The 23,004-nt window shown below is 40.2% G+C and overlaps 1 protein-coding gene across 4 annotated transcripts in view; it reads right to left on the bottom strand.

The window, feature by feature from the left end:
• Positions 1-23,004, bottom strand: part of ACVR1 (activin A receptor type 1) — a 123,479-nt gene that overhangs the window by 69,079 nt on the left and 31,396 nt on the right. For 3 of the 4 annotated variants that reach the window (XM_032410095.1, XM_032410110.1, XM_032410099.1), the window contains exon 2: positions 5,524-5,819. The gene's annotated coding sequence lies outside the window, so the exon portion shown is untranslated. Of the gene's footprint in view, positions 1-5,523; positions 5,820-7,729; positions 8,362-23,004 lie in introns of those variants that run through there. The other variant, XM_032410103.1, reaches the window with a different exon arrangement.

The following is a 23,004-nucleotide window of genomic DNA, read 5'->3' as shown; positions in this document are numbered from 1 at the left end:
GTATAATGTGGCAGAAAGCTGACGAGTTACTGTGGTACATTCGAATTCTATCATCTCCTGCTGTGTTGGAAGAACCACAATTCTCCACGTGAAATAAAGGCAATACACAGAAGGTTAAGTAAGAACCTTATCACCTGATTTTGAATTGGAAGTATCAGTATGAACTCATGAAATATTTTATATGTAGTTGTCCTCTGTCCCCTGAAAGGCCTAGAGATAATGACCTACCCAGCAGCAGTAAGTATGGTGCTCAGAAAGTGGCGGTAAAACACTACTTCCCACTAAAAGGAAAAGAACAAGCTGAATTGAACTATGAGGTTGCAATCACCAAATCCAGCCAGTAGGAAGTTAGAGGTCAAATGGATGGGTTCTTCAACGGATAAACTATAAGGAAGGGAAAGGGTTGCAGGGGGAACCTGAGGTTTAAGAGACTTAGACATAAAAAGATATGCAAGACTAAAGTACAGTGGCTAGGTATGCACACACGGGTGATAAAACCATAAAGAAAGGCAACAGAGCAATTACTCCGGAAGTCAAGAAAGCAGCGACTGACCTCTGGAGGGGGAGAGGGGCTGTGTCTGGCATGGGACACACCAGGGGCTCGAGGGAGACAGCTAATATTCTTCTCCTCATCTGTGTGGTGGTCACAAAAAATATTCACCTTATAATAATTAACTAAGTTATGTATGCTTTGTATGGATATCTGCGTCTGTGTCTTATTTTACAATAAAAAAAAAAAGGAGACAAAAACAATGTGTGCTGTTAAAAAAAAGGTGCAGACTAACAGACATACACAACACACACACACACACACACACACTGAGGAAGTAACAGCACTGCATATCATGTATACGCAAAAATCTGCCCAGATTTGTGCCACAAATAAGTTTTTGTAATAAACTTCTGAAATATCAACTATTTTTTTAAAGATTTTCATTATTTATTTGTCAGAGAGAGAGTGCAAGTAGGGGGAGCAGCAGAGGGAGAGGGAGAAGCAGGCTTCCCGCTGAGCAAGGAGCCCAGTTCGGGGCTCGATCCCAGGACCCTGGGATCATGACCTGAGCTGAAGGCAGACGTTTAACCAACTGAGCCACCCAGGCGTCCCATGAAATAGCAACTATTTTTTATCTTCAAATAGGAAAACTGTTTTTTCAACTTCCAAGTTTATTCATTTTTAACAGAGAAATAGACATCGGTTATCTAGGCATAATCAGAAATAAATTATTAAATAAAATTAACATAATAGCTTATAAGTTGGTCCTTCCCCTCTCTTCCTTCAGTCATATAAGTTTCATGGGTCAAGGATACAGAAAGATTATAGAGTCCAGATCAATGTTTCCCAAACACTGTGCAACATTATCATTCAACAAGAAAAATTAACATCATAAAGATGTGAGCCCTCGCAAAGTATCTATACATATATCACAACCCCAATCATAATATGAGCAAGTTTTCTTCTTAGAGAGGAGAGAGTAGTGAAGATACGATTATTTTAAAGTTCATATATTTTTTTAAAAACCTCACACATGAAAATAGACGTGAATATTCTATAAAATGGAACTTTAAAATTCTGTCAAAGGAAACTTAAAATAAATACAAAAATTTTGTAAAATGGAACTACCCCCATCACAAGGGGTAGTACCACACACATAAGCTCCAAGAGTTAAAAAACTGATCCTGGTACATGTATGGGCAGAGAGATCAATGAAACTAAATGGATATCCCCGAAATAGACCAAAGTGTATGTATACAGGAATGTATAATACAGAAGAAATCAAAGGAGAAAAGCTGGGAGTATTCAGTAAAATTGGAACGACTAGCCAATGGGACAAAGACCACTAATTTTCCACTAAAATTCCTTCTTGGCTGCTTCTTGGGTGCATGTTGACCTGCGGAAATTGCACTCCCCACTCTCCCTTGTAGCTAGATGTGCCCCAAGAGTAAGTTCTCACCAATGGAAGTAGAAGTGATCACTTGCCCTGGACTTTCTCCTTTGTCCTTCGCACAAAGGGAGCCCAGATATGCGGAAGCCATCTATGGCCATGAAGATAACTACAGTGACAACTGAACAGAAGGAACAAGAGTCCCAACAACTAGTGGACATCAGAGGTTCTGCTGACCTGGTTTACTCACACGGGGACTATTAGGTGAGGAAAAAATCAACTTCTATGTTCTTTGAACCATAGCATATCCCTTGGTTACAGCAACTCAGCCTTATCCTAATTAACAGAGCATCTAGAGAAAAATTAAGTTGGATTCATACCTAACATTCCAGATGGATCAAAGATTTAAACCTGAAAACTGAACCACACGACATCCAAGGAACCATGAGATAGGTTTTTAGCCACAGAAAGGTTATCTATTTAGCTCTACAAATCCTTGTGAACATCTGTTATTGACTGTCTCTTCCCCTACAATGTAAGCTCCATGGAACAAGAACTGGGATCGGTTTTCTCCACTATTATATACACTGCTGCCTAGAACAAGTGCCTAATGCCTAAGAGGTATTCCATAAGTAGTTGTTGAACGAATAAAGTGGTAAATTTAAGTATACTGATTTTTAAATAATCTGCACAGCAAAATATTTTTTATTTTTGTACAAATGACAACATATAAATATCACTTATCACACTTAATTTTGTTAATGCACAGGAGCTCCTTTAAACTAATAACAGAAAGATCAATAACCCAATGGGAAAACGGACGAAGGACACAAACATAGGGGAACACAACGGGAAATACAAATGGTCTTTAAAATCATGAAAAGATGGTCAAGGTCAATGACAATACAAATGCAAATTACAGCTACATTAAACTATCATTTTTTACCTATCCATTTGGCAAAGAAAAACACCTCTGACAATCGTACTGTGATCAGCAAGGGTATGAGGAAGAGTGTTCTCATCCAGTGCTGTTGAAATCTAAAACTTTGGGGCGCCTGGGTGGCTCAGTCGGTTAAGCATCTGCCTTCAGCTCAGGTCATGATCTCAGGGTCCTGGGATCGAGCCCCACATCAGGCTCCCTGCTCAGCGGGGAGGCTGCTTCTCCCTCTCCCCTCTGCTGGTGCTCTCTGTCTTGCTATCTCTCTCTCCTTCTCTCAAACAGATAAATAAAATCTTAAAAAAAAAAAAAAAAAAGAAATCTAAAATTTTGCAAGCCCAATGAGCAGAGTAACCTGGCAATAAATTTCTACCATATTTAAAATGTGTGTACCCTTTGACACAGTAATTCTACTACTAGAAATGGATCCTACAGAAATGCTCATGAACATGTTTGAAATGCTATCTGTACAAGGTTATAGTCCCTAGAGCCCTGTTCCTAATAATAAACAACAGACTAGAAGTCATCTAGGTAGCCATCAACATAGCACTGGTTAAATAAATTATAGCACATGTCCACAGTGGAATACCAGGCATCCATTAAAAAAGAATGCAGTATTAATAAGGAAGATCTTCCAAGAAATATTATCACAATGAAAAAAGGCACAAAACAGTGTATACTGTTACCATCGGGGTTTAAAAAAAACACACACACACACAGGGGCGCCTGGGTGGCTCAGTCATTAAGCGTCTGCTTTCAGTTCAGGTCATGATCCCAGGGTCCTGAGATCGAGCTCCTCTTCAGGCTCGCTGCTCAGAGGGGAGTCTGCTTCTCCCTCTCCCTCCACCCCTCCCCCTGTTTGTATTCTCTCACTCTCTCTCTCTCTGTCAAATAAATAAATAAAATCTTTAAACACATACACACACAAGAAACTGCAATAATCTATAGGTTATGTGCTGGTATATTATATATGCCTTGAAATCTCTGGAAGAATACACAAAAAAATGGTTAACAATGGCTGCCTCTAGCAAGAACACTGGGCACCTAGGATATGGGGAGGAGTGAAACTTATTTTTTCACTCTCTTGTGCCTTTTTAATCTTACAGTGATTATATCACCTTCCTAAAAATAAATATTTTATAAAGAAACAACAATACAAATATTCATCCCCAATCCCCAGTTATCTGAAAACTTCTCTGGTGATTTTCACTGTCAAACACACTAGGGAACTACTGCACGGAACAACTTTAACCCTGTTTCATAATTAAGAATCACAGGGTTAGCAATTAACAAACACCACCATCTCTTCCTTCCTCCATCAAATAAATACATATGCGAAATAAAGTCAGCCTCTTAATTCCATCCCAGTTATTCATTACTTCCTCTTAAAACTAATTCAACCCCATACCACCTTAAATGGGCATGAAAATCGCTCAAAATGCTCCAAGGATGGTAGCCAGAACCAACAACTATACTAATATATTAACACAGCCTAGTGCCAAAGAAGTTCCTTCCAGGCACCCAGAAGATGAAAATTTGACGTAACTGACACCTCGGCAACAGCACAAAGCTGTGCATCATCTGCCTTGGAAAATAAAAACTCACATCATTAAGACTAAAAAGTCCAATGTCAACAGCCGTAGCTTTTGTTTTCTCCCTCGTGTGAAAGGTCTCCCCCCGCATCCCCCTTTAAATTATAGGCTAACCCCTCACTTGAGGACTGGTTATTATGTTACAGCCTTATAAGGAACACTAAGCAGTCATTATTTAGACTGAGATTCTGCTTAAAAGGGAAAATGTCCACAACTTATCAAGTGGAAGGAAAAAGCAAGTTGTAAAACAAAATGTGTAGTCATGTTCATCAATTTTTAAACATAATTAATATGCAGATTTTATTTGTAATACGGTAAGATTTGTGTATGGAAAAGTATGTGTTCCAAATTATTAGCTTTGGGTAAAAGAGGAAAGGCAGGGAGGAAATTTCACCTGTTTATATGTCTGTATTTTATACTGTTTTGTACTATTTTGAAATTAAATAATCAAGGGGCACCTGGGTGGTTCATTCGGTTAAGCAGTGGACTTTGCCTCAGTTCATGATCTCAGGGTCCTGGGATTGAGCCACATGGGGCTCCCTGCTCAGTAGGGAGCCTGCTTCTCCCTCTCCCCCTCCCCTGCTCCTGCGCACACACTCTCTCTCTCTCTCTCTCAAATGAATAAAATCTTTGAAGGAAGAAAAAAGAAAAGTGGCCCTATAAGGGGAAAAGAATGGCAGAAGTATTTTATATTTAGGAAAATATTGACAGTATTTGAATAAACTGGCCAACGGTAAAGAATAACTAAGCAGTTCCACCCCAAAAAAAAGAGAGAGAGAGAAGCCCACCTTCAAGGCAATGCAAGAACTAAGAACAATTAGGGGGACGCCTGGGTGGCTCAGTCGGTTAAGCGACTGCCTTCGGCTCAGGTCATGACCCCAGGGTCCTGGGATTGAGTTCCACACCGGGCTCCCTGCTCAGCGGGAGCCTGCTTCTCCCTCTCCCTCTGCCTTTCCCCCTGCTTGTGCTCTCTCTCTCTCTGTCAAAAAATAAACAAATAAATAAAATCTTAAAAAAAAAAAAGAACAAGGAACAATTAGGCTAGAGTCCTACCCTTTTTATACCGGATTCATATAAATCAACAAAATAAAAACTGTGGCTAAGAATTTACCGTGTAGATTCGATCTCTGCCAAAGAGCATTAAAAGAGGTGATTTGTTGAAATGGCTTGAGGGCTGGCTCTGGCAACGCTGCTCGCAGAGCTCCTGGGTAAGCTGACTCAGCTACCTTAAAGCCGGCGCCCCGTCATGTCTTCCCACAGTCCCTCAGGCAGTGTGCTCTGGTTCACAGCTCTGCTCCCTCGTTCACCGTTCACCGGAGACTAAGGCAGCGGGAGGAGCTCCGGGAGTCATGAGAAGTTCTCCAGCAGTTCTGCTCCGGCAATGTGACACCCGCAAGCTGCTCAGGGCTGCAGAGGGGAAGAAGAAGGAAAACCAGCTAAGCAGAAGAAAATTCTGCAGTTGTGAATGTGCTGGCTAAAGGAAGTGCACACTTGACAAGCCTTTCCATGGGGACCACGAAACTTAAGGCCAATTTACAAGTGAGGCAATTATGGAAGGGGTTGAAAAACAATGAAGCGCGGTATGTTGAGGTCACAGATCCATGCTGGTCTTTAAATATTTTTCTAAGTGACACAAAACTCAGTAAGATCTGCAGTTGGTAAATTTGAAAATCAAGTTCCTTTAAAGCTATACACCATGGACTCCAGCCAATTACAAAAACAAACCAAAAACAATGGCTTTGCATATATTTATTACATATACTTGTTTAAAAACAAAAAACATTCAAACAGTATACAAGTATAGAATGAAAGTCTCTCTCCAGACCCCCTGCTCCTCCTAGAGACACCCCACTGCACCAGAGGAACCAGTTTCTTATGTGTCCCACCCAGAAATGATCTGGTTTAGGTCCACTTTCAACTACCATTCTCAGTTGTAGATAGTACTAGTTCAAAGGCTCATAAAACAATGGTAGGGAAGGAGCACCAAGCGGAAGGGAAGGGGCTCTAGATAACTAACAAAAAAACAAAAAGCCACCCAAGCTCCCCTTTCCTTTAGGAAGACTTTAAAAACATCAACATTTGCCAAAGGAAGAGGAAATTTTTATTAGAACCAAACTTTTCCATTCAAATGAAGTCACACAAAACACTGAAGAATTTACTCCTTTCAAAAAACAGCACCTTTTTTTTTTAACCTTGAGGTACATTTTGCCAAGAAAATGTTCATGTAAATAAATTTAAACAGAAGACAAACCCAAAATACTACATTCCTAAATAATTATTTGGAAGGAAAATCACAACCCTGAAATTCAAGGGAAAAGCATTACAATTATTATCAAACCTTTTCTTGCTTCAGTTTAAATCAAGGCTCTTAATCAATTTGAAAAGACAGTCTAGACATGTAAAACGCACACTAAAAATAGGACAACAATATCCCCTCCATAGAAAGGTCAACCAGAAATTTCACATTTGCAGCAATCATTTAGTGAAGTTAGAGAGTAAAAATCCATTTCTAGAGTGGACATCCTTAAAAACAAACTCATTAACAAAGCAGCATCCACAACCTTGAGTTTCAGAACAAACTGCTAAAACCCTGATGTTTCCTGAGAGGTGGGGGCCAGAGAAATTTGGCAGATTGACACTGAAGTTGCTTTCCCCTTTGCTAAATCTATGTTTTAGTTGGGGGCCATTGTGCTAAGCTGCCCTGCCTAGGGCTTACCAAGTTATAGGTACTCTCTGGGAGGGAGCTTTAGATAGCAAGAAAATAAGGAACACTGGTGCATATTTCTCTGATTCTTTCAAAAAAAGAATCATCAGAAAAACTGTCAGAGTTTGACTTTTTAATTACAAAGGTGCTTCTATTTCCTTTCCAACTTCCAGCCCTACCTATTACCTTCACTGCATGGAATTCCTTCAAGACCATGCTCTCCCGCCTCTGTTCAGCCTTCTTTAGTGATTCTTGTATTTTCCAGATCTTTCCATTCTGACTCCTCTGGCATTTATATCCTATATGACTCAACCTGGCACTTAATCCTCTGCCTTGAACTAGGTTTGTCTCAAAACCAATTTAAAACTAGGAAAGAATCACATATTATCCTTCTACTATATCATTTCTTCCCAGTACCTAACATGAGCTGGTGCTCAAGAGTTACTGGATAAAACTCAAGTCTTCAAATTAAACATAATTTAATATTTGTTTTAGAGTTCATCAGGTTCTCATATAACCCATGGATTGAAGTCAAAGCTGTGGTGTACTACAAGGAAGAACAGGTTGGTTAAAAGGGAGCCAAAGTATCTGTAGCAAATTCCAGATACTTAACTCTTAAATGTTCTACACAGGACCCATCTCCACACAAATACACTTCAAGCCGATAAGCAAGCTTGGCAGATCCTGAAAGGCAGTGGAAAGCAGTTATGTTCAAAACCCCAAGAATGGCTAAAAAAACAAAAACAAATAAAACAAAAGAGATGTGCACCAATTAAAATCAGTGCTATAAAATAACTATCGATGTAGCAAACTCCAGCAACTTGTCACAAAACTTTCATTGAGCTGAGTTTTTTTCTAAAACCGTAGCCAACTCCTTTGTTTGGCTTACTGGGGTTTAATTATTGGCAGCTAATCGTGCTGTACGAAAATCTGACCCTTTATAAAGGTTAGAGGCACATTCCTCTCCAGTGGTGGAGAGTAAGGGTAAGGAAGGGGGGAAAAGAGAAAAAAAGAAAAGTTCTTACTCCAAGTGTGGGTTTAACATAGCAGTATATTTTTCTTTAATCCAATTTAAAAGAACATACAATAGTTTCTTAAAAGTTATTGTATTATGATGGGACCGGAGGAACAGGCAAGCATAAAAGGTACTTAAACAAGTTCTTGGCAGTCAACAAAGCAGCTAAGCAACAGGAAGAAAAAAAAATTCAGGGCAGGTTTTCTCAACTATTTAATTATAACTGCATCCTTGGCCTCTAGAAATTGTAGCTTCCAAATAATGCAGATTTCAAGACAGCACCCTCAAACGGGGATGGATGTTAATTACACTTATTGTAGCAATCATTTTACAATATACACCGATAGCGAATTGTGTTGTATACCTGAAACTAAGATATTGTTATAAGCCAATTATACTTCAATAAAAAAATTTAAAAAAAAAAAAGACATCATCCCATACCTTCCCTGTTTATCCACCCAGCCACATAACCCAAATAAGCCATGGTGGATCTTGCTGTCAAATTACTCTTAACTGCAATTACTTTAAGAAGCAGCATATGGTTGCAAGAACATGGACTTAGGAAAGAGCCAAACCCGGTTTTCCAACCTACTTAATGTGATCTTCCCCAAATCACTAAACCTCTGTGAATTTGTTTCCTTTCCCATGAAACAAGGTAAATGCCTTCCATCTTTGACATTTACTAATAATGCCAGCTATCATTTAGTGAGCTCTTAGTTCCAGAACTGTGCTAACCACACACTTGCATCATATGATTTAATCCTAACAGCACAAAAATTGAGATGAAGGTATTATTATTCCCATTTGAAAGATAAGAAAACAATGTTAGAGAAGTTAAGTAAAACTGCCCAAGATCACACTTTTTTAAAAAAGATTTAATTAATTAATTAATTAATTTATGAGAGAGAGAGAGAGAGAGAGAGCACAAGCAGGGGGAGGGAAAGGGAGAAGCAGACTCCCTGCTGAGCAGGAGCCCGATGTGATGCTGGGGCTCGATCCCAGGACCCTGAGATCATGACCTGAGCTGAAGGCAGACGCTTAACAGACTGAGCCACCCAGGCACCCCATCACATTTTTTTAATAAGTGGAAAACCCAAGAATCAATTCAAGTTTTGCTGACTCCAAAATCTATGTTCTTAATTGCCAGTAAGTGAAATTACATCTTGACAGTTTGTAAGAACTGCGCTCAATGCTCATAGTAAATACTCTTAGTCCCCTTTCCTGTTTTCTACTCCTTAGAATAATAGAAGCATGAAAGCACAGTGGTAGGAAAAGCATAAAGCACACCAATCCCAAACAATAACACAAATCATCTACAAATCACACTACAAATGTCCTCTTGTTCTGGCTCTAAAATAATATCGCTACGACCAAGCATATGAATGTCAAGTATCCTTGAAGAATTACCTATTCCAGACACTTGAATACGTGGGAAAGACAGGTATGATCGCTTAGTAATTCTGGAGAAAGGCAATGGGGATATCAGCTGGTTCCCAAGATCCCCAGTCTCCCAGTGGAACAAAACTAGGCCACATGCCTGAGACAACTGATAAACTCGGGGGACACCGTGAAACAGAAAGAACAGGGAAAGCCATACAAAGCTGAGAAAAAGATAAATTGTGACTGAATCCGGAAGTAGGGAGGAGCATGGAGATACAGCAGATCCCCTTCTCCGGGGGTTTCCAAATTCTCAATAGATCTTCATCTTTGGGAATTAGGAATGAGAAATGTGAATTTCCAGGAATTTCTCCAGAATTATTCTCCCAATTATAGTTCTTAAAATACTTCCAAATATTCTTCAGTCACTATTACGGATATCTTCTTTAAAAATGTCATATAAGTAAGAAATAATGTTATTTACAAAGAACTGTAGCCTATAACAAATGCTAGAAAATGCCAGTGAACATTATTGGGTAGTATTCCAAGAGCTGGCCAAATCCAGCCCGCAGTCTGTTTTGGTAAATAAATGTTTTATTGGAACACAGCCCCACTTGTTCATTTGACGTATAGCCCATGGCTGCTTTCACGCTAAAACAGCAGAGCTGATAGTTCTGACAGAGTCCATATGCCTTGGCAAAGCCTAAAATATTTACTATCTGGCCGTTTAGAGAAAAAGTTGGTTGACCCCTGCAATAACCTGCAATTTGAATCTATGAGGAAGGTTAACAGCACTGCACAGAATCACATGTTGAAATTGCCATTTTAAAGACTTCTGCTTCAGAAACGTAGTTCCTGGAATACCACGCACAGGATTTGTATACAATATGCTATGTATATAAACTTATTTTATTTGCAAGGATGACTCACCAGTAGCAGCAGACAGGGCCACAAACACATATTTATAACATAGCAACAGCTACACGCAATCACGACCCATTCTCTCCTCTGTGCTCCTACCCTGTCCTGGCTCTGGGAAAAGGCAATCTTACCCTTCACTCCACAGGCTAGCGTTCAACTTGACATCAGCGGATTCCTTCGATCTACCACTGTCTCTGTTAATTGTTTAATTCTCACAGGAGAATTGCAATACTTTTTCCCATTTACCTGATTTCTTAACTGATTGTTTTGGGGATCTGGAATGACATAAATTTCCCAAGAGATCCTGGGAAGAAACTCTGCATGGAAATAACTATTCTCTTCAGGTGTATGGAGAATGAGTAGAGATCAAACCCCCTGGACTTGTAAGGGATAGAAGAAAAAGAGTTGAGGACAAGAGGCAAAAGGAAGAAAAACAAAGTCTTCAGGATGTTTGAAGGAAAAGACTAAGGTTTGTCTCAAAGCCTAGAGAGAAGAGCAACCTAAATGGAGATAAGATGAAGATGAAATTTCCTAGTGCTATAGCCCTAGTGATAGATTTAAGACCCGAATATTAGAGCACCTTTCTCCTTCCAGAATTTAAGTTATAATTTGGCTGAGATGAGAGATATTCACTGTGAATTCTGACAGGAATCAGTGTCATTAAGCACCAAACTATTCCTGAAGATAACCTGCTTATAGTTTATAATCACAAACACCCTCATCTGAAGTGGCTGGGTGGCCCTCCAAAATCCCATTTACCCATCTGTCCAGCCAAAGAGTCATTTATTTGTGCCAGGATACAAAGCATAAGGACCAAGGGTGAAACTCAAGGAAACAAAGGCATTGGGATATAGTAGCACCAAAAGGGTTCCAAGCTTGAATCAAAGAGCCCTGCTAATCATGTAATCTTGGGCCAACTGTCTGAGCCTCAGTCTCTCACAAGCAAAATGGGCACCATGACTTCCTTGCAGAGTCCATGTGAAGTCCACAGCATATGGTGGGTGCTAATAAATGGTAGCTATCATTATAAATGCAATATTTAAGGGGCAGGTATAAGAAGAGGAGACAGTGATAAAGACAGAGAATCACAAGGGTTGACATTACATTGAATCATTTGAAAATGCTATAATTTGACCATTTTGACTCATAAAAATAGCCATTTTTAAATAAGTATTATAAAGGGTTCTGTAGGGAAGCCTGAAAGGAGACAGCATGAAAGACTAATACCCCATCCTCATTCCCCAACTGGTGGCAGCTTAGAAGAAATCCAGACACCAGATGGGAAGGCTGCAGACTAAAATAGAATACCCCTTAGTCAACTCCTCACTAGAGAGGAGGTGTGACTTCAGGGAAGAGAAGATTCAACAAAAGACAGACAAACACACACACCTCACTCCTAGGTAGCCCACGTAACTCGCTCCTTCTCTCTTTCCTTTTCCATTCCTGCCCTGTCCTTTCTGTTCGTTATTCCTGTCTCTAGGTAAAGCCCAATGGTGTCTTGTTAACCAGTTTGGGAAGGAAATAGCATTTCTGTTCAGCTGATGTTACCAATTGCACAGCAAGCCTTTGGTAGGCCTTGTAGCACAGCTGGTAGCTTGATAAAGAAATCCAATGGATCTGGGGTTGCCTGGTTGGCTCAGTCGGTTAAATGTCCGACTCTTGATCTTGGCTCAGGTCTTGATCTCACAGTCGCAAGATCAAGCCCCGTGCTGGGCATGGAGCCCTCTTTAAAAAAAAAAAAGAAAGAAAGAAAAAAGAAAAGAAATCCAATGAATCCACTGCATTTTCCCTGTTATTTTTCTATCTTCCCTTCATACTATAGGCGTTCATTTTTTCAAGTCCTGTTAGCCCTCCCCCAGCTAATGGGTCTGTGGTTGATCCATGGTGTCATGTCAGTTCCTAGATGAGATCTGAGTTTCAAGAAACCCCACTAGCTCTATTCCAGCTATCTCTAAATCTCAAAAAGTTTCTAAATGAGAAATCAGAACACCTTGTGAACAGAGGGATGAATAACAGATAGAGGTAAGAATGGAGGAACATGGCATTTCTTCCATCCTCCCAATCCATGCTCTCGAAACAGAATTAGACTTCCCTGGTAATTAGATTGCCTTTCTCAGTCTGTTGGGTCAGCTTTCACGAATGTAAATCCAATTCCTGTAGCACTGCAGCAATCCCCATTACCGTGTTTCATCTGTTGTCTCAAAGTAATGTGGCAATCCTTGGTAATTACCCTCACACATAAAACTATGGAGGCTTTCATCAGCTGATGATCTCAAAGCACTTTTACAAGAGTTCGCAGGGATGCCTCCCACGTGGGCCAGAACCAGACTTTCTGGTTTTCTAATGAGCTGTCTGGCATTTTGTTTCTCCTAAGCTTTACTCTGGAGTTCCTGTGTTTATATCCTCACTAGATAGACATTAGCAAAGCTTCAACAGGGAAGCTTCTTGGAAGTAGGGGCTCTGTGTATCCAATATCCCGCTGTAACCTCCACAGCCTGGTCTAGCATCACACCAGAACTATTTAAATATTCATGGAATGAATGAAGCTTAAAATTATAGAAACATCCCAAGCATTAATTATTTCAACCTCATAAACTTGGTAACCTAAAACTTCTCTATCACTAAATGACTAAGCTTCTACCCTAAGCTTAAATTTAAAACAGTGCAAAATGTACTAAAACCTCTTATTTGAGTGGAACAGGCTAACACAAAGAAACATAAAGAAACATATAAAAAAATTGTAGAAAAAATACTACTTCATAAAAGTAGTCCTCACTTTAGAATGGTATTAAGTTTTCTTAATACATTTATTAACTAAACATCTCCAAAATAAGGTTAAGTTTTTCAAAATTGCATCTACAGAAATTTCCAGAAACACTGATAGGGCTACTGCAAAACACAAGACAGAACTAAAGCTTTTAAAAACCATTCTTCCAATGCCCTCTTGAAAATATTATGTCAACTAGCAACCTAAATAAACTTTCACCAGATCCCTCTCCCTAATTAGGGTTCACTGAGAATAAACTGAATAAAAGGCAATCAACATTCTTTTTCTAATTGTTTGGTTTAATATATTATTTGCCCACAGGCATATAGGCATTTCCAAGGCTAGGCAGGAAAACTGCTTGCCCCCCCAACCCCCCCACCCCCGTGCGGAGAGAACAAGGTAACAAACAAAAAAAAGACCCAGTAAAGTTAAAAAAAGAAATTAACACTGAACAATATTTTTATGGCTTTCTTTTCTTGTTTTTACTCTTTGTCTGCATGTGTGTATATTCTATATCCATAATTATGTTAGACAAGCTTGCTGACTGATGAACAGTGAGATTAATTTAAGATTAAAGTCAAGAACACAGGTGACTCTGGGTCTACCAGAGATTGAGCAGCCTTGAACATTACAGTTCTTCCAACTGTGCTCCATCATGTTGATGCGATGACTGTAGGGAGTCATCAAGGTATGGTGAAGAAAACACTGAACTGAGGCACTAGACATGTCCCTGCACCATAGTTGTGTGACACTGGAAGTCACTTATCCTCTCTGGCATCCATTTTCCCTAATTATAAATTCAGAGTGGTGGCCCAAGTTGCTAAGTTTCCCTCCAGCTCAAAAATTCTGTTTAGATATTTCTTTTACAATTGCTAGCAGGATTCCTCAAGAATTATGCCAACAAGAAAGGCTACATCTTTAATTAAAAATGGTTTTCCAATCTACTCCTGTACTGAGATGGCATACAACCCACTCATCTAAAAAAAAAGATAAAAATAACACTTTTCATTTAATTTAGCCATTGGGTTCTTAACTCATAGAGGTTTGCTTTTAATTTGCTTACCAATAATTTGTTTGCCAACTTAAGGATAATTGAGTAAGAAAATGCACAAAAAGAAGTAGAACAGTGTTTGGGGGGGCGCTGTTCAAGAACAGTCTCTCAAGGGGCATGAGAATATGCCAAGTTCCCAAGACAAGGAATCTAGATTAACAAAACTAAAGTCAGCATGCCCACCTCACCCACCACCCCAAATTTGCCAGTCTTCCTTTATGTCCTATCTCATGCAATGGAACCACCAATGAACCTTGATGACAAAGTTGGAAACCAAGGGGTTCACCTTACAAACCCCACCACTGCCTTTGTCCCGGCTCTTATGGTCTCCCACCAGCAATATTTCCAACTGCCTCCTTGGTGATCTCCTCCGGGTACCTGCGGACAGGGCAGTCAACACCCACTGAGCTGCCTCTCCTCTGCTTAACCACCAATGGCTCTCCTCAGCATGTGCAAATTCCTGATTTCCATGTCCTGCCCTGAGACCTCTCCAACCTCATCCAGTTATCACCCTACAGGTACTCCGACCCTAATTGCACCATACAGCACCCTGAAGACGCCACAATCTTATTCACCTCCTGCCTTTACCCCTGTCCCCGCAAAATGTCTTTTTCCATCTGTCAAATCCCTATGCTTCAAGATCAGCTCACAAATCACCTCCTGATGGAAGCCTTCCCTGCCCCCATGCCTACACCCTGTCTGAGGTACATGCACCCTCATCTGTTGTTCCCAAACTTAATTATCATGGCATCTAAAAAGTACATTTCTTTTTTTTCTTTCTCTCTTTTTTTTTTTTTAATTTCACTGCCTAGTGAGTCTGTGATTCCTAGAAGATAAGGAGTATTTTTTCATCTCTGAAACATCAGGGACACTCTTATAAATAAAAGATCCTTAATAAATGTTGATGGATGAATGGGTGAACCCTGATAATGGATTCAAAGCATAAGAGGGATTCTCCAAAGGAAATATGAACAATAAAAATTGAGAAATAATTATGCTAATGGAAAAAAAAGAAAAAAGAGGTAGGCCTACCAGGATCCACTTTTAGTGTTGTCATGGTTTTTAATTCAAGGCAAAAAAAAGAAAAAAAATCCCCAAATTCTAAATTATAGAAACTAAGAAAGAACTAAAGTGTTTCTTATTTCATACAAAAAGACAATGTGTAAACTAAATGTATACACTAAACCTTAGTTTCTACTGACTTACATATATATACAGGGAAGTATTCCCTACTCTAATGCTTTAGAACATAATCTTTTTCTAAATTATATATATAGAAAAGTAACTTGAGAACAGCAGTTGAATACCACGCTAACACTGTAATATTACTGGAAACTAAGATGCTGTCAGTAAAATGTAAGAAGGAAGATGCTTCATCTTATAAGAAAAACATGCATTTTTTTCCCCAGAAAATTATTCCCAAGATGATCCCTTAGAGTCAGGCCCTGTACAGTTCTCAAGGCTAGGCTCTCACTCCCTGGCCTCCTTCCAGATGTCTTAGGTCAAGGTGCTGGGGGCCAGAGTGGGCAAAAGATGAGTTCTTCTTACCATGACAAGGCTATCTTCTTAATGGTTATTCCCTACCCCACTACCGATTTTCCCAGCCCCAACCTTTTTATACCACACAGCAGGAAGAAAAGAACACATACATAAACTGCTATAAAATGTAACTGAGCTTAATTTAATAAGCATAAAGAAGGTAACAGAAAGGAGGAAATGGCCAAAGCTGAATATTAAGGAAAAGAGAAGGAAGATCCAAGGAATAAATATGCCTGTCAGTAGTACTCACTGGCTGGGATCACTTTAAGTTTACACATGAAATTGCTTAATGCATGAGTCATTTTAAATCATGACTGTATTGATTCATTGAATATGTTCAAGCAAACCTGCAACGAAGATGACCTAGAAGCCTGGAGATGCAGATGATTCTCCAATCAAAACAATGGGGGTGGCAGATATATTTAAAAAAAATCAAAGACATAAAAAATAAGTATGTGTTTGGAAAAAAAATTTTTTTAAGATTTTTTTTTTAATTTATTCATTTGAGAGAGAGGGACAGCACATGCTCGAGTGAAAGCAGGAGCATGGGGGAGGGTCAGAGGCAGACGGAGAAGCGGACTCTCCCTGAGCAGGGAGCCCCATGCAGGGCTTGATCCCAGGACCCCGGGGTCATGACCCGACACGAAGGCAGACGCTTAACTAACTGAGCCACACAGGCGCCCCTGGAAAAAAATTTAAATTCTGTCATTTTCTTATTACAAATGGGCAGAAGAATGTGAGATAATTTATCAAAATTGGACACGGGTTTAAAAAAAAAAAAACAGGTTTAGAATTACTGTTCTGAACGCTTCTGTGACACAGTCAACAAACACTGGTGCCCACTGGGGGACTGGTCCAGGAGCTCGGCTTCTACCCTCACCCAGGGCACGGGATGACGGGGAGCCCGACCTTCAGCTTCTATTTCAATGCTCTTAGCTCTAAAATCAGTCTTACGTGCTGATGATTTCTTTTTGGGGTGATGAAATGGCCTAACATTGGGGAGGTGACAGTTGTACAACACTGTGGATTTACTCAAAGCCACTGAATTGCACACCATGAAAGGGGGGATGTTACAGTATATGAACTAACTCAATAAAACAGTTTGTGGGAAAAAAATCAGTCTGAAAGCTCTGCAGCCCTTTTCCTGTACAGCTTCAGACCCAGAGTGTATGCTGGGCTCTTAACTACATAGACGTACCATGTCTCCCACTTCATTTTTATGGAAAGAGCCGAAGCTTTGGAATCACACCGTTCAGTTTGGGAACTGAACCTAGGTCTGTCATTTCCTAGGCTCTGGAATCTTGAGCATGCTACTCTCTGAGCCCCAGTCCCCACCTACCTATCAGATGGGCAGAACAAGTCTGCTCAGACTGATGGTGAATGGCAAAAAATTAAACCGGAAGGGGCTCTCAGAAAGGACATGTCAGCTGGTGGGAGAAAACTAAAGTGAAGACGCAGAAGCATGAAAGATGGGGCAAGCAAAGAGTAGGGACCAAGGCCAGCCTACCTAGAATCAGGGCAAACCCCTCTGGAATCCTCTTTGGGGTTCCAATGGTGCTTTGAGGTCAGAGTGATGTGAGGTGGGGGGGGGGGGGGGGGGCGTAGGCCTGCTCCCAGAAGCATGTGCTATTATTAGATTACATTATCTACAACACCTAAGTTTCTGGATTCCTTACCCAAGTAATTTTCTATGAGTAACCACAAAACAGAGACATTTTCTATACTTTTAATCACCTCAAAAGTCATTACGCATTCAGTCCGCTAATGGAATTATAGCCTCTTGATTTGGACTGCTATTAATTAGAACACATGGTTTTGCATCAGGATTCATTTTTTATAGATTAATTCTATATAATAAAACATGCCCGAAGTTGATTGTGTTAGCAGACTTTTCATCGCAAGCCTCGAGATTCCACACCTGTGATTTAATTTACATCAGCACAAGTTGAAACATCAGCTTTTCGATCATTTGTGATATTGCAACTCTTAAGAAACCACCTACCTGACAATGAATCCGAACAACCTATATTTACCATCAATAACCCAAATTCCCAACTGGGCCAGAATTTCTAATGTGAAATTAATTCTTCATAGTGGTTTTAATAACACCATTCTCACTTAAAATGTGTTCTATTTGATGAAGTAACTGACCCCTTCAATATATATACTGTGTATGTGTGTATTTGTGTACGTGTGTATCTACACACACCCATACACACATTTAAAAACTTATCAACTTTATGCCACACAGGTTTCTACCCTGGAAAAACAATTCAAGAAGAGCTAAAAAGACTAGCGAGTTGTCAGCTCTCCCCTCCCCCAAGTAGAAGCTACACTAGAGCCAAGTACATTCTCACACTCAAAGATCCTTGAGAGACCAACGGGTTAACAAAGTAGTATTCTTCAGCTGCACATGAAAGCGCCTGAGGATTGCTCTCTGGTGGAACTGGAGAGTGAGCTGAATATCACTGAGCTGGGATTCTTTCAATAAGACGACAGGACCACGAAAGCACAATACAGGATTAAAAAGAAGTAAAACATGAGCAACTGCCTCTGTTTACCATTCACACTGTCAACAATTCTGAGAAAAATTCTGCTGAGTTTCAGGTCACTAAACCCTCGTCCATTTTATAAATATTTGTCTCCCTGATTTTGCCTTCTTACTTTTTTAGATCCCAGAGGGAAATGATAATGTTCTCTAAGTTTTAGGATGGCTTATTTTCTAAAATTGGCAGGGAGGAAAAGGCTAGCTTCTGCTAGCTCTAATTTTGAAAGCATTAAGTATTGAGGGAGAACTCTTAGGTAATAATTTTTTTTAATAAAATGTTAGTTGTTTCATGAGCAGCATTTTTGTTGTTTCTACCAGCATTGCGGTGTAGTCAGGTTTATTTTAAGACAACACACTCTAGCATAAATTCAACTGAGTCTCCCGGAACTTACAACCAAATTTAGACTGATTTAACACAACCACAAGGTGTCCTCCTATCATATTTCACTTTGGACATATGAAGAGCAGGTCAAATACATGTTTAGAAGCTATTTTAAATATGATTTTGTATGACCCTTCCTAGCATGCACATGTGTGCACACACACACACACACACACACAAAATGCTTTCACTTCTACTTCAGAGTTATACTCAACTCCTAATGCCTTTGGCAAAGACAAGATCCAATATGTAAGGAAATTAAGGGAAAAAAAGGCAAATAAATATGAATATTCCACGGAAGTAGTATGCCAGTTTTGGGAAAAGCTTCCAAAACTTCTCTATATGAATATGCTCTCTCTCAAGGGAGAGAGTGGTTCCCAACTATAGGGGTTTTTTGTACATCAAACATCAAGAATGGTAAGGAAACTAAGAATCTCACACCCACATCTGTGATTTCTCAAATACAGTATGATTTATGGATACATATTGTATGACTATATATTTAATCCACATATATTAAAAACGCAACTATAACCTTTAATGCAGGCCCTAATTATGTTTTCTAGGAAATGACCAGCACTCCACACCCTACCCCCCGCCATATCTTCCTTCTCCCCTAACTGTAGCTAAAACTCAGAACTGAGTCCAGACAGCCTAAGTTAGAATCCAGGCCCTGCAATTCACTATCTCTACAGCCTTGGGGGCATAACTTAATGGGCCTCATTTCCCTGAGCTGCAAAATTAAGATTTAAAAAAAAAAAAGAAAAAAAGTTGTGCGTGCCTCACAGAGTTATTATAAGGATTAAGAGTGAACATATGTGGGCACCTGGGTGGCTCAGTTAAGCTTCTGCCTTCAGCTCAGGTCATGATCCCGAGGTCCTGGGATCGAGTCCTGCATCCACATCGGGCTCCCTGCTCTCTCTCTCTCTCTCAAATAAATAAATAAAAAATATTAAAAAAAAAAAAAAAGAGCGAATATACGTAAAGCACTCAGAACAGAATCTGACCTAAAAGCACCATGGAAGGGTAAGCCATTACTGCTGATGCTGGTGTTACTATTACAACCATTATCTTAACTTTTGTGATATTCATTTCCTTCCTAGTTTCTTAATGGTTCTTACGTTTTAACAACTAAAAACTAGTTACTTTGGCTTGTCTTTGAATTCCATTCTGTTCTCACTCTGGAAGACATAATAGAGGGCATAGGGGAGTGTGGTGCTGAATCAGCTCTAAAGTATGTCAAAACTTCTTTACCTCAATAATACACAATAAATGACTTGTGATACTCACAACGGGCTGCCATCTAGCTCTGTCCCATGGCAGAACTGAAAACCAATGGTAAAAGCAAGGATCCCTTAACAGTAGGATTTACTGATAGACTCAAGAGAAACTTCACACTGATACCAACTACACAGACTCCATCCTTCAAGGGTTATCTAGGGAGGAGAAAACTGAATGCAATCACCACCAACCAACCAGCCCTCGACACCTTTAATTTAATATACAGTGCTATTCTTTGTCAATATGGATGCATATATGAACACCTATCAAAAATACTATGGAGCCATTTATACTATAAACTCTAAAAATGAAAACCGAAGAGTCACATCTAGAACTCACCCAAGTCCTTTAAAGATGTAAAATTAACACAGTGCTGATCTGACATTTAGAAAAAGACAAGGTGGCACAATAGTGTAAACATGCCACATTAAAGGCCATTCAATACCTAATATTAATCACTGAAGAATCCTATTTCCTCAGAACAGTATCTCTAGTTTGCCATCTAAATAAAAATTATACTAGGAAAGGCCACATACCTTTTCTATATAAAGAAAACAGTTTGCCCACGAACCTTACTTTGCCATCTTGAGTCATAAGAGAGAAGAGACCATGCTTGAGATAGCATGACCACCGGCCCCTTGGTGTAGCCTGGGAGGGAGAGGTCTGCAGCCAGGATCCTTGAGACCTACAATCCACATGGAGTTTCCAAAAGGGAAACATAGGTTGCACCTAAAATCAGATCTGCCTCTCCTGGCCCTGGCATAATGCCTGACACAGGGCTTGCACTCAAGGGAGTACGAATGTCTCTCGTCTGCCACAGAGCCTTCCAGGTGTCCCCACCGCCCCCCCCCCACCACCACCACCAGCATTCTGGACAGTCTAGACAGAGAACTCCCCACACTCAAATATCTATTCCTTCCCCGTCACACACCAGAAATCAAAAAGTCAAAGTAACTTAGATTATAAAGTCACAGGAAACAGAGACCATACTAGGTCATCGGATCACCTCTCTTTTGAATTTTCAGAACTGCTTTTCTACACCACTCAAATAGCATTTCTTTCTTTCCCTTCTCTGGCGACGGTTGGGGCTTACCTCACCTTGAGCCCTGAGACAGTAAGTTCCTAAAGTGAGGTCTCCTGAATGCAGCCTTGCCTGCCTGGCTGGCCCAGGGTCGGAGGGGAGGCTTTACTCAGAGAATGGGCTCAGAAAGCACACAGAGAATGAATGTGACTAAACCGAGCCTTTGCCACTCTCCAAAACGAGATACAGGCTACTAATTTTGAGCATGGAAATTCAAAGACATCGGGGGGGCAACTACCGCATTACCTTAGTGACAAGTGACTATTCTCCTGGTCCTTGAGCAGAACTATCAAACTTTAAGGCTCGTAACCCTTGGATACACTTTATATAAATTAACAATTTCTATTGTCAAAAACTCAAACTAACCCAGACAAATAGGCTTGGAAACTACCAGCCAACTTCATTCTGTGAGTAACCATTAAGTTTTAATCAGATGTGGTTCAATTTCTGGAACAGCGAGCATTAAGAAGGGCTCATCAAGGAAAATGGGCAAAAGCGGGGGCAGGAGGAGTGGGGGGAGGAGGAGGAGAACAAAAGAACCGCCCCCCCCACCCCCCCGACAAAGCCAGTCATGTAACAGACTCTTGACTGAATACTTCTGCCCCTCTTTGCAGCTGTTGTCTCTTGCAGTTGGTACGAAGCACTGCCAGTCTGGGACCGGTTTCCAGTGAGGACAGCATTGTTTTATTGGCTACTTAGACAGTGCACACACCATTAATGGAGTTTTTATCTCTCCATTTTCCTGTCAGTACAGAACCAGCCAGTCTGACTCTGTTATTATCATTAAGAAAGCTTTTTTTCTACCCCCTCCCCACACACATCTTTAATCCAAACAACATCTGGGAACTTCAGCCTCTATCATATAAAAGGGAAACAGATTTAGAGGTTGGGGGGCGGCGGGGGAGGCGACAGTTCCATCCACACTGAACAACAACCAAATTCCAACAGCCAAACTTATCTAGAGCCACTCAGTATCTCTAACATGCTGTTCACTTCAAAAAGGCAAGGTTATTTCCCACCGCATTGCTTTAAACCTCCTCTGGACTTTGGCTTTATGAAAGTAATACCATTTTGACATGTAGCTTTTTAAAAGGAAAAAAAAAAAAAAGGAAAAAATTTACTACTGTTTTCTTGGGTGGCAAGTTCCGTTGTGAAATCAAAGTCAAGAATAATATTTAAGAGGTGATTTTTAGAAGAATGTAATTTTTTTTTTCAAAAAGGAAAAAAAATAAAGACCCTTCATGACACCTCACAAGCAAGTACATCTCCAGTGTACAAACTAATAGGAAAAAACTGGCGCCATTAAACCCAGAAAATATGTCCTCCTGTAACAGACAGCTGTCTCCTCTGTAGTTTAAATGTGCTTTTTGCTTAGATCACTCCGTGAGTCATGGAATCAATACAGGAAAATGCACAGAGCCAGCCACCCTGCTGATTCCCACGGCAGAGCAGGTTCTAGCCACACAGCTCCTCTGTCCCGTTCCTGTCTCCAGCCCATGCACTGGGGGGAAATGTACACCCGCTTTCTACTTCATGCTTGAACGTGCCTCACAGGGTCCTCAATGCTGGTCTTTTCATCGAATTTCTTCTATGTCAGTAGAAACTAAAAGTAACAGACCTCCCATATGCAGTTGTCAAGCAATCTCTCATGCTCTGCACCCCTGTCCTCCCAAGTTTTCTAGAATGCACCGATAACAACTATACTTAGGTACTTAGGTTAGAAGGGATTTACTTCCCCAGAAATGCTCATCGCCAAACAGAAAACACAATTAGAACTGAACATTTAGGAAAAGCCAAAATTTGAGAGTCAGCAACGGGTAATAGTTTATTTATAATTTATCGTTTTGTTCCATTCAGCAAAAATGAGGGGAAATCACTAACTGTCTGCACCACAGACTCCTGCTCACTGGAAGCTTTGCCTTAGAG

This window comes from Phoca vitulina, unplaced genomic scaffold, assembly GCF_004348235.1.
Source record: "Phoca vitulina isolate PV1807 unplaced genomic scaffold, GSC_HSeal_1.0 scaffold1, whole genome shotgun sequence".
NCBI lineage: Eukaryota > Metazoa > Chordata > Mammalia > Carnivora > Phocidae > Phoca > Phoca vitulina.
The sequence above is the reverse complement of the archived record's forward strand: the minus strand, read 5'-3'. Positions and strand labels throughout refer to the sequence as shown.